This window comes from Pollachius pollachius, assembly GCF_949987615.1.
Source record: "Pollachius pollachius genome assembly, chromosome: 1".
NCBI lineage: Eukaryota > Metazoa > Chordata > Actinopteri > Gadiformes > Gadidae > Pollachius > Pollachius pollachius.
In genome coordinates, this window is record NC_136934.1 from 41006690 (window position 1) to 41019751 (window position 13062).

The following is a 13062-nucleotide window of genomic DNA, read 5'->3' on the forward strand; positions in this document are numbered from 1 at the left end:
GCTCATAACAGTAGGGCATTGATCGGTGGGAACACTGGGAGTGATAGGATTGAAAAATGCACAGAACTGTCCCCATATACACAGTTCCTTTGAGCAAGGCACTTGCACCAATAAACCATGGCAGGAGCTGACAGTAGAATGGGGTCTGTGTCAACACACTTCAAACACACAAATACTCTTAAGAGGAAGCTTATCCGGTCTTGATTGACCCTTCAAACAGCCGATGGCTGCCTCCTTGTAGCTGTGGTTTGTTATTGGACAAGTTGGGCTGCTTCTACAAATGTATCTAATCCATAAACTGTGTAAACCTATTTTCAAGAACCGTTTTTTACTCCATATGATGTTTATTTGTATTTGTCCGACATCATGTAAAGCACAGTCAATTTTGAAATGCTGTGGAAGACCACAGTTTAAGACAAGCAGGAATTTATTTAAATTGGACTACATTATTTTTAGTGTATCCATTATGTTGTGCTACAAACCCTCGCTAATTCAATCTGATCAGGGCTTTTGATGGTTTTGTGTTTCTAGCATATGACTGTCACATGAAGATCCGGTGTACTGATTTATAGACAGGCATATATGCCAGGGCAGTTTTAACGACGGGTGCTTTGGCGTGGCTGCAGCACTATAAAAGTACTTTATAAAGTCCAGCAGAGTAAGGGCCCCTGCTTATGTGGACGTAAAAGGGGGTCAGCCCCATTTTGAAGTTAAAGGTGACTGTATACCCTTAAGCACACAGCCTGTGTCTCTTAAAAGGTGATTCTCCTCTTGTATCGGTTAATGGATTGGTGCAGGATAATGTAGGGCTGGTGATGGACTCCAAGCTGAAAGGTCCTGTGTTCAAACTCCATGTCCGCAGCGGGCTACCTGTAGGCTTGGGCAAGATTCCTCACCCTACCTGCTCATTACATGTATCCCAATTAATTAAATTAAAGTCACTTTGCATAGGAGTGTATATGTCCCATCAAATAGGACTAAATACCAAATAGTACTAGAGTACTTGAAGAACTAGTGCTCCTGTAAGCGTTGGTTCAGGTGGTCACAGCCATCACTTCTAGTGGACAAACGATCACACCTGAGGCAGTCGTGCGGCACAGAGAGCAGTACATGTTGAGGCATGATGTTATCTGTCAACTGATGCTATTTTGACACACTCTTGAGAGCTGCACAACAAGATTAACAGGACGACAGGGCAATATGGGCAGTTATTTCAAAGGATACAGAGATTGGGTCAAATATTGCTATTTTGGCACAATACTACTATTCTATTGCTATGGTAGACACTCAAAGAGGGAGGGCGTCTTCATCGTTTTCTTACAGGGACTCTGATCTGTCTTGACCTATCATTAACACATCTCCAAAAGGAGATTCATAATACCTTAGCGCTTGCTGTATAGATCAGCCCCGACAATTCCATAGGCATATCTATCTTAATAATGAATTACTGGCAACCAGCCTAATATTGATGAAGTGTAGCTATGGAGGGAGAGGTTGGAGGAAGAGACAGGAGGGAAGAGGAGGGGAAGGAATCGGAGGGTTGACAGGACAGTCTTGGGCTTTCTCTCTCGTGTTCCTGTCTGTTCTCAATGCCTTCCTTCTTAACAAGTCCTGTGACGGAATCCCCTTGTCTGTTTCCTGCTGTTTGTCTGAGTTACTTGGCAACCACGGCGGCAGCTGTGCAGTTAAAAGGTTTTTTTTGACACTGTAGGGGAGTGTTAAGGGGTCAACATGTGGGTTGGATACTTTACGCTTTCGCAATTCACCCCGCCTGCATGCAGGCGGGGTGAATTGCGATGAACAGCCGAGAAGGGACCCCCAGCAGGGTTTATATTATCGTTATCTGAGGGTTATATGATAGTGATGAGCGCTGATGAAAATGAGTGACAAAATAAATTGTGATCTTCAGACTTGGCAGCAGCTCCACCATGTAACACATGTGAACACATTCCAGGAAGAATTCTGAAAGAAAAGAGGGATTCTCACCAATGTATTAGTCAGCTCATTATCTGAAATTATCTAAAACATCTGGCACTGATATGAGTCAAGCAAAAGAATGGTTTGATCTTAAGAGGAGCTTCTGGTTCCATTGGTGTTGTTCATCTCAACCTTCGACCTCATCGGCGGTGGTGTTATAGTGCACGCTGACACCATGGAGGCCGATAGAATGAACCGACCAACGCCACCGCACGTTTTGTTCTGCCTTCGTCAGAGCCTTATGTACTTTAACACCCCTGAAATACGTTTAAGTATGAGTAGGCGTGTAAGTATAGCAGACACACACAAACACACACACACACACACACACACACACACACACACACACACACACACACACACACACACACACACACACACACACACACACACACAGCCTTAAACATCTATGGGTGTATGTGCAGTCATGCCTACTCAGTCAGGTTTAGGATGTCTGTGTCCGGATGAACGTCTCATCAGGTCAGTTTGACTCACAGGTCGCTGAATTCCATTAACTCACACTCAACAAAACACATGTGCGTAACATATTTAGGCGCAAGTGTGTAGAAAGACATACGCACATCAAGACAATGACACACACAGTCACTGATAAACACACACACACCCTCTTAAACACTCAATGCTGTCGGATATGATTTGTGTTCCCTCATTGTTAGTCAAACCCATGTGATTCCTACACTTTTAGATCCAGGCAGACATAGCAGAGTGCTGCCGAAAGAAATGTGTCCGTGGGGAGAGAGCGTTCCGTGCTACCGAGAATTCATCCAAAGCCTTTCCCTTTGCACCCCGGAGCAAGAAGCTCATACGGAATCTCTGGAAATCTGATCTTGTGGTGTATGTGTGTGTGTATGTGTTTTTTCATGACAACTTGAATGTGAAAGTGGTGTGTTCCCAACCTCAGACAGTGATCCCAATCAAGGCGAATACCCTGATGCTGCAGTTTGAAGCAGCCGTGCTGAAACCAAATAGTTTAATGGTGTAATGAGGGAGCGCTCTCAAGGAAAACAGGAGCCCCGTCAGATCAGTTAGCATTACTCTCAAGTCAACTAACCTGATCAGTTAGCATGATGCACAAATCAACAGACCTGATCAGTTAGCATTACGCTCAAGTCAAGAGACCTGATCAGTTAGCATTACGCTCAAGTCAAGAGACCTGATTAGTTAGAATGTGTCTCATCTCAACAGACCTGATATGTTAACATGACTCTTAAGTCAACAGACCTGATATGTTAACATGACTCTCAAGTAAACATACCTGATCAGTTAGCATGATACACAAGTCAACATAATTATCCGTTAGTGTCACTCAAGTCAACAGACCTGAGCTTTATTCACAAACAAAAATAAACAAGGTTTAAGCAATTCATCCTGAGATGAGAAAGTGATCTCCAGGAACTCTACATGAGTGTTCAGTGTTCTCCTCCGTTCAGATTTCCAATATTACTCATTTGTGCTGCCCGCAGAACAAACCAGCACAGCCAGTAAAACATGGTTGAATTATTTTGTTCCATATTGACTGAAAATGATCACTGGAGTGATTCACAAGTCTTCCATTCTCAACCAATAAGGAAAAACACAGACCAATGTCTGACACCCATAAATTGGATGTGAAGTGTGAAAGTGTTTTCAAAGTACAGCATTGGCAGAACACAATGTTACAGAGACCAAACAGGATGCTGCTCTCCTATGCAAGCAATGGAGTTTATCTAGGATAAGCCCTTTGCCACAGAGACCTTTAAATGCACTGGAGTGGAAGTGGATAGGGCCTGTACTCTCAGTATTGGGTATATGTATTGACAGTGCAATAGGTAGCCGCTCTGTGTTTTAGCAATGACAAAGCTTCCGAGCAAATCCCTTATTCCTCATCATCATCATTATCATCATCATCCTCTCTCTATAGGGGGAGAAGCTGACTTAAAAAGCTGTTGCTTATTTAAGTGAGGGTTAGCTATAGCTTTGTTTAACAATTTCATTGTCAAAAGGTAACACCAGTTACCCTGAGCCCTCAAATGGAGCCAGTGACAAAACACTTGAAAACCCATAGGGAACATAAGGAAACCATCCACAAACACACACACACACACACACACACACACACGCACGCACACACACACACACACACACACACACACACACACACACACACACACACACACACACACACACACACACACACACACACACACACACACACACACTCCCCCACCTCCCCTCACCCCCCAGGAGAGCAATACGTGGTGGTCTGGCTGACATTTTAACAGAAAACACACTCCAGAAGAAATGAGAAAAAATGCAGAAACATTGCCTGCATTAGAATAAGCATGACACACTGCTAAGTTGCACTCAAAGACAAAGTCACTAAGCGTCTGTGATTAACGTTGAGGTGCTTTGGATTCAAATATAGACTTATAGGAGAGAGGAGCCAAGAGATACAGGAAGCTTGAAGCCAGATCAGTTCCAGGCAGGAGGCAGTGCCTGATCACAGGGCAAGGTGTGCCAGCCCCCAGACAGCCAGTCGTCTGGAAGCCTCCAACCCTGCATAACTAATGTTAGGACCATTCGTCAAACGCTGTGCATCTCCACAACCGTAAAACAGGTCCGATTGATGTATTTCCTTTATTTAATTTGTGTCTGTTGCTGCTCCCGTGCATCGGTGTGCATTACCCGGTGTGATGCAGCATGTTTCCTGTCCCAGGTGACGGTGGACGCTATAGCAACAGTCTGTGTTTGCAGACGCGGGGAACGCATGTTTAGCGAGTGTTGTGACACATGTACTCCGGAAGGGCCAGCAAGGAGGTCGGGGGGTAAAGGGGGGAGGATTGTGAAATGAGCCTCATGCCTTCGTGGCTGTGCAGTTTGTCAGAGGCTCTGGCAGACTGTGGTAGGTGGTGTTACTCAGCTGATCCCCTGTGTGTCAGACACTGGCCACGGCGGCCAACGTTACTTCCAGAAGGGGTTCGGGGAAACCGCCCGGACCCCCCTCGTCATCAGCCTCCAGTAAGAGAGGGGGATAAGGGGGTGCAACTGGGCAAGAAGTTGCTTTTTTGGTTCTGGGATGGTGGAGATGTGCGTGGTTTGTCAGGAAAAGCATGCTTGTACAATATGTGTTCACATATTTTCAGCTCTGTGTGCATGTGTTTGTGCGAGGGCACACACACACAATCACACTCAAACACACACACACACACACAAATGCACACACAAATACACACACACACACAAACATACACACATCATCATTCATTTGCACACACACACACACACACACACACACCGCACCACATAGATGCACACATACACCGCACCACACAGATGCACACGTACACATGCACACACACTGGAATGTAGACACGCATGCACACACACACACACACACACACACACAAACACACACACTCAGTTCCATGCAGGCACAAACCCATCATATGCACGCCCACACACAATGCTAAGGTTTTGTCACAGGGAATCCCTTGTAGTCAGCCTGAGAATCCACACACCCAGACACTCAATAATGGCCCTGACGTTCTCCAACAGTCTCAAACTATTTTGACCCAGCACCTCGCGTGACTCACTCCTTCAGATTTCCACACTTCTCGGCAAGGAGCGCCAGTCTAAGAGTGAGGAGAAGACCTCCAGACGTAAGGCAGTTTCACATTCACTGGGCGCTGGATCAGCTCTCTGTCAACAACTGGCCTACGTATCTGTATTTCGGTCTCCGTCTGGGGTGTGTGTATGTGTGTGTGCGTGTGCGTGGGTGTGTGTGCTTGTGAGCGTGTGTGTGAGAGAGAGAGAAAGAGAGAGTGTGTGTGTGGTCGGCATTGCAATCCTGCACTTGGTTTCACGTGTATGGTTGGAATGTGTGTGTGTGTGTGTTTGGTTGTGTCTACGTGTGTCTATTTGTGTATGGGTGTGTTTGTTTGTGTTGTCTGTTTGTGAAATGTCCCTGTGTGTGTGTGTGTGTGCACATGCGTGCGTCTGTATGTCAGTCTGCACACTTGCGTGTGTTTATATTTGTCTGTGTGTGTGTGTGTGTGTGTGTGTGTGTGTGTGTGTGTGTGTGTGTGTGTGTGTGTGTGTGTGTGTGTGTGTGTGTGTGCTTGTATGCATGTGTGTCCTCTTATTGTGTCTTGGTATGGACACATGTGTTTAGCTACTCATAACTGTCTGTCTCTTTGCCTTTCTTTCTGCAACCAGGTCGTCAGGGTAGATCCCAGCCTTAAGAGCTGTGCCAGATCACCTCATACCCAAGTCTCCTGTCCACATTAAACACCCAAGGTAGAAAGAATGCCATGACAACCATTACACAATGCCCAGCGATTATGAAGCACACTCTCACAATCAATTATGGCAGAGATGATTGTGTTTTTTTTCCTGGCCCCACATTACAATCTTAGAGCTATTTTTGGGCAATGATTCACCACACTATTGTGTTTTTCTGTAAGGTTTGGATTCTTTGATGGGAAATTAGTGAACATATGCTGTAATTTACATCAAACAAACAAACACTCGGGCCCGGAGAAGGGAAGACTGTTGTATAGAAAAGAATATAACAACCATATTGGTACATTAAAGGGTACAAGGATGTTTGTGCCTAGTTTTTGAAGTATTCCTAAGGCTCATGAATAGGCAGTATATAATATATACTTGCCAGCGTACAGAGACCCATCCCCTCCACCGCTTCCCCACATCCTACTGCACAGCGTCCTAGCGGGGACATCTATAGTTGAGCCGTTCCATATGAGAGGAAACTGAGAATAGATGAGGGGTATAGAGTATAGAGAATATGGGCCTTTACAAACGTCTCCTCTTGATGTGAACTTGATCAACTCTAGAAATACCAGCTGATAGCACTCAGACGTGTGACACAATGTCTATGCTCTATAATCAAATGTCTCTTTAGATCAGCTTGTGAAAAGATCAACTTGATAGCGCTGATGTCCATTGGCTAGCACTGCTGGACTCAATGTGTGAAGAAGGAGCCCTTTAAGTATAAGGCACAAGGTATTCGGTAAAAGTATAGGGTACTTTGTGCTTTTCTTGAGTGTGCTGTTGACTTGGCCGATTAGATTGGAAATAGAGGGCCTGCTTTACCACCTCATGAAGTGTATTGGACAGTCCCATGACCCTAAAAACTGTTTTAGGATAATACAATAAACAAAAAGAAAAGATCAATGAACAAATTTAGTTGTTTGTTTTTCTTTCATACTGTTTTTAAAAAATCCAACACTGTTTTACGAATTAAACTTCAGGTATGATTTGTATTAATTTGAAACGTATGGAAAGCTATATTGCTGTGTTTCACGAACGACTGCTACCACCTATTGGTAAAATCGTGTACTGCAATTAGATGGCCCGTAGAGTAAAATAAAGGCATTTGTAAACGTCTTACTAGCCTACTGAAGAAATAAGGTAGGTTACCTCTTAAATGAATATCATGTACATGTTAAATTATTGCTATAAAACATATTATGATAAAAAAGTAAGCACATCTGAATGGATTTAATTTTATAACAACAAAAAGGTTATTTGGAGTATAGAGTATAGAGAGTATAGAGAAGCAGAGTAGATCAGTCTTAATGAATTGAAATTTAAGGGAAAATAATAAAATATAAGGATGGCACTGTATGTGCGGACTTTGCAAATTATCCCAATGCCTGCCCGTAGGTGTCATTGGAAGCCTACATTATCTGTTAACGTTTCACGATGTCTCGGATTTCAACACGGGCACAGTGACATCTAGCGGACAGAAACTGTATTACTTCCAACACTTTTTTTTTACAAATATAGGTAGGCCTATAGATCTGTATCTATATATGTTGACTATTCATATCTCCCCTCAAAGCTAATTTGAAGCTGGTCAAAAGATATAGGCCTGAGTAAAACTTTGTAAACAAGGTACTTGAAGTGTGCTGCTTCGTGTGACCCCAGACTTACCTCTGCAGGCCCGTTCTGTCTACTGTGGTTGGGCTGTAATGTTCAGAGACAGGTCCCTCTGTTTGGTACGTAAGAGTAACTTGCATACCTCTGATGCAGTCTGTGTAAAGAAAAGGAAACACGATAGGGATTGAAATCCAAATATTTTGCCCGAATTTCCATTTTTATATTTTTATATTTGTATTAAAAGCAGATATGGATAATGTCGTGCTTGGGAAGCAAGTTTGCTGACCAAGGTCACTGTGTGTGTGTGTGTGTGTGTGTGTGTGTGTGTGTGTGTGTGTGTGTGTGTGTGTGTGTGTGTGTTGGTGGGTGGGTGAAGTGTGGCAAAACCACCCAAAAATATCAGATAGCCAGGTTCAAGATCCATGTTCAAGATCCATGTTGCGTATGCATATCAGGGTAACCTGATGCATTGAGAAACTATCTGGAGAGGGGGTTCAAAAGTGGGACAGGATCACGAACGAGGAACCAACGCTCTTCGCTGATTGTTGGGAACAGTCGCCCTCATAAGGGCCTACCACAACACTTTGTATTGCCTTGTTTCGGCTCTGTTTCTGGTCTGTTTTCAAGGCAACGTGAGGCCTCGACTATTTCTTTCTGTGCTCCGAGATAAGACTTTCGTTGCTCATGTGTCTTTATTTATCTATTTATTTCTGAGGAGGCAGGCGTGTGCCCCCGTGAGTGACATCCCTCACAGGGCGCAGATCGGTCTCCTCTCAAGCAACACTAACGTCTAATGAGTATCCGCGTCCATCAGGTCGCGGCTCTGATACATGACTAATAAACATCCGCGCCCGGTGCTACGTCGAGCTATTTCAGGGCCGATGAATGGAGGCGTTTTGGATGGAAAAATAGGGTCTTTTTCTTGTCCTTCCACCTCTGTGCTCATGTCATTCTCATTAGCGGAACGGTAATGTTTCCTCCCGACGACACGAGCTCATCGGTGTTTAGTCAGATCAACGCTGTCACGTGTTGTCGTTCCTTGCCCGCGCGGGAGTTTGTGTACTCCCACGGGCACACGAGCATCAAAACGTGTGTGTGTGTGTGTGTGTGTGTGTGTGTGTGCGCGTGTGTGTGCGCGTGTGAGCGTGTTTGTGTGCGTAAGTGTGTTTGTGCGTGTGTGTGTGGGTGTGTGTGTGTGTGTGTGTGTGTGTGTGTGTGTGTGTGTGTGTGTGTGTGTGTGTGTGTGTGTGTGTGTGTGTGTGTGTGTGTGTGTGTGCTTGCGTGTGTGTGTGCGTGTGTTTGCGTGTGCTTGTATTTTGCTGCATTGCTGCCACCACCTGGAAAGCGTAAGACATGATGGAGCAAGTAGTAGAATTAGAATCTGGACAGCTTAATACTTTATTGGTAACTTTGTCATCATCATTTTTCAAATGTGTTCCCCAGTTTACTTTAAATAACATTTGGACAATGTTATTTTAAATATGTTCTCAAATATTTTCATGATGTTCTAAATATACATGAATTGGCTGCAGAGGAAACACTTAGATTTGCATTCAAGCAAAGTTTTGTAAAGAATGCACTGAGCCAAAAAAGGTCAAGAAGGAATTGCTCTTAAATATAATCTGTACTTTTAAACATTTTAATTATAATTTCTTGTCTTGAGGGTGCCATTTATCACCCTGTATTGTATATTTATTTGAACCAAAACACATTTATATGTAAATTATATCTAAACAGTGTGCCATAATTAATTATCATCTTTTGTAATAAATTCTAGGTTTGCAGGCCGTCATTTAAAATAACCACTATGAAAAGATCCCTAACCCTTTATTATGGTTGGAATGGGCCGTGAGGGCAGACTAAATGTCAACGTTCATTTAATTGTGTTCTTCATTAAATCCGTGGACAGGACAATGCTTCTGGTATGCTTTTTGAAGATATGAATACCTGAGCTTCAGGCCACTGTTAAGTCGAGCCTGTTTTGGCCTGCTCTGACTGACACAAAATCATCTCCCGAGATGTATTTCCTCTCGTGTAATTGAACAAAACAACACTATTTGTTGTTATGCCTTCTGTGAGTTCATTTTAGGTGTATTTACTGATTATAGCACGCACGCACACGCATCCACAGACACACATATAGGCACACACTCACACACACACACTCAAGCTCACACGCACATGCACTCACACACACCAACAAACATACACGCACGCAAACGAACCCACATACACACAATCACACATACAGGCAGAACATTATTATCGGATATTAAGAGGATAGGTTTAGCACCACTGAAATAATTATGAAATCCATACCAATATTTCTCTTTGCCAAAGCAGCGCAGTCAGGCCGCTACTGTAATTACATAATGTGGCCCCCGGCTCGTATTGATGTACAAATATGGCCAATTCATTTGTCTGCTTGACTGCGTTCAGGCTCACTAATATGTATAAAATATGTATTTAATGTAAGATATAATGTGCATCTATACACGTTAGCTCTTCAATAATTGCATGAGTTAAAGAAGGCCATCATGTACAGAACAGCTTGATAATGACGTGCAGGGAAATTTCTTATTAACATGGCAGGGAAGGCAGTTAGAAACCTCTTTAAGCTTGCTGATTACACATGTGTCCTGTGTTGCATTACAAATGTAAGATAACATAAGGCCGACTTGTTTGGAATTGTTTGTATACAGACTACGGTTTATATGCTTTCATACAGTCTGAGCCCTGGTCTGAGGCTTTAACATAGACAGACAACCCCCTCCCCTCACACACAAACGCTGCAACACACACACACATACACGCCTACATATAAGCATGTGCACACACAGACACACACATATACAAGCAACCATTCACACATGTATGTGCCCACAAAGACACACGCACACACACACACACATGTACATATACAGACACACACACACATACACACACACACACACACACACACACACATACACATGCACTCACATACACATGCACACGCACATGCACACGCACTTACACACACACACACACACAAACATACACCCACACACACAAACAAACATACACACACACACACACACACACACACACCATGCCCCACAATATGGGGCATGGACTTAAAGTAATAGGCTCTCCAGGCTGTTTTTTTATTTATTTTATGTGGCAAACAGCACATTTATACATCCTGTTTGCGTGTCTATGCTTACGCGTGTGTTTGTGTAGACACATCTTAAACTCTGAGAAACAGGATGATCTAATGAGAAAAGAACAAACAATGGCACAAAATTACAGGAAAAGGTTTTCAAGGAGTTTGAGAGCAAACTGGTTCATATTCATTCATTCATATTCAGCGCTCGCTCATGTCTTTAATACTAATCCACAAATGGCTTAGTCTCCAATATGCTTAACCATGGAGCAATTTAATAATACTCTCTTAGCATTCAGCAATAACAACGCAAGCTTAATCACCACGACAAAGCCGTGACGCAGCGCCGAGGGCTGTCCAGTGTCGCCGTGACGATGCACTATTCTTATTAATTGTGTGTGTGCGGATTTATATTGAGGCGACATAGCAGATAGCAGCCCCCCCGACCTCTAGCCAACAGGAAAACTGAAAGGGCATGACAGGGGTCAGATGTCAAACTGCAATTGATGTCACTGTGTTCACATGGCTATCGCTGTTGCATGATTAGTGAGCTATGTACATTTAGATAATGTGTTTGTCCCACTAATCTATCAGGTACGGCTGCCCTTTGCCCCCCCACCCGGACCCCTAATGCACTCCAATGTATTTATGGTGAATAATTAAAATGGAAAAGCATGCATTAAAACCGATCTCTACTTAACAGATCTTAACTAATGAGATTAGGATAATGAATAGGCCACTTTAGCCGCTTGGGCTCTGCGCAATGGCAGCTCTGCTGACGACCGCTGAATATGACAAGGTTAGCATTACAAGCCTCACTGGCCGGGCTTGGCGACGGGGTTTAGCGGGCGACAGATTATAATAGATTATAATTGTTTTCTATGAATGCATTCATTACAGGCGTGAAATACAGTGGACCTTGCCTCACGTCTGACTGCAAGGTGGGGTTGAATCATAACTCTGTTTAAACATTAGCAGTTCTCTTTGGTTTCCGCGTTTACTCCCAATCCGCTCTGTGGTTACACACGCGCACGCAGCCAGCCAGCTGAATTTGCGGTGAAGTCTGTGTTTGGTTCCACACAGGCAGCGGTTGATATGTGGATGTGAAGGGCTGAGGGGTCGGTAGTGTAATGGGCAGCAAGGGGTAACAGTCGTGGGGGGTTTTAGGAAACGTGCTCGGGAACACAGACTCCTCCAGCGGTGCCCCTCCCACCTCTCTGTCTTTTCATCTTTGACTCACCCAACTCACCCCCCCCCCCCCTCCCCTCGCTCAGTAAAAAAAAACGCCTGCCGTGTGTAAACGACATCAGCTGCAGAACATCCAATACCCCTATAAGGTTAATTTTCAATTTGCACAGTGAAAGGTTACCATTACATTTTGACCTGCAAATTGTATCTGCCCGTTTAATACCCTATCATTTCATTTTGGGGTCTCTTTGTAGCGGGGCTATATTTGGTGCTAACCATCTGTTTATTATTTAGACCCCGTCTGGAATATGCAGGAGGAGGGCGTGATCCATACCTATGGCCCTGCACAGAAGCCCCAGCCTCTGTCTCTCAGGACCAATTAAAATGCTGTTCGCTTTGGTACATCCCTGACAAGAACCTGGCCTTTCTTAGATCACCGTAAGTGTGAGAGAGAGAGAGAGAGAGAGAGAGAGAGAGAGAGAGAGAGAGAGAGAGAGAGAGAGAGAGAGAGAGAGAGAGAGAGAAAGAAAGAGAGAGAGAGAGAGGAGAGGGAGAGAGAGAGAGAGAGAGAGAAAGAGAGCGAGAGAGAGAGAGAGAGAGAAAGAGAGAAAGAGAGAGAGACAGAGAGAAGAGGGAGAGAGAGAGAAGAGGGAGAGAGAGAGACAGAGAGAAGAGGGAGAGAGAGAGAGAGAGAAGAGGGAGAGAGAGAGAGCGAATGAGAGAGATTGCAAGAGATATATATATATATATATATATATAGAGAGAGAGAGAGAGAGTGACCCACGCCCACGCCCAAGACAGATAAAGAGAGAGAGAGAGTGTGAGTATGTATAGGACGACTAGGAGGCTAC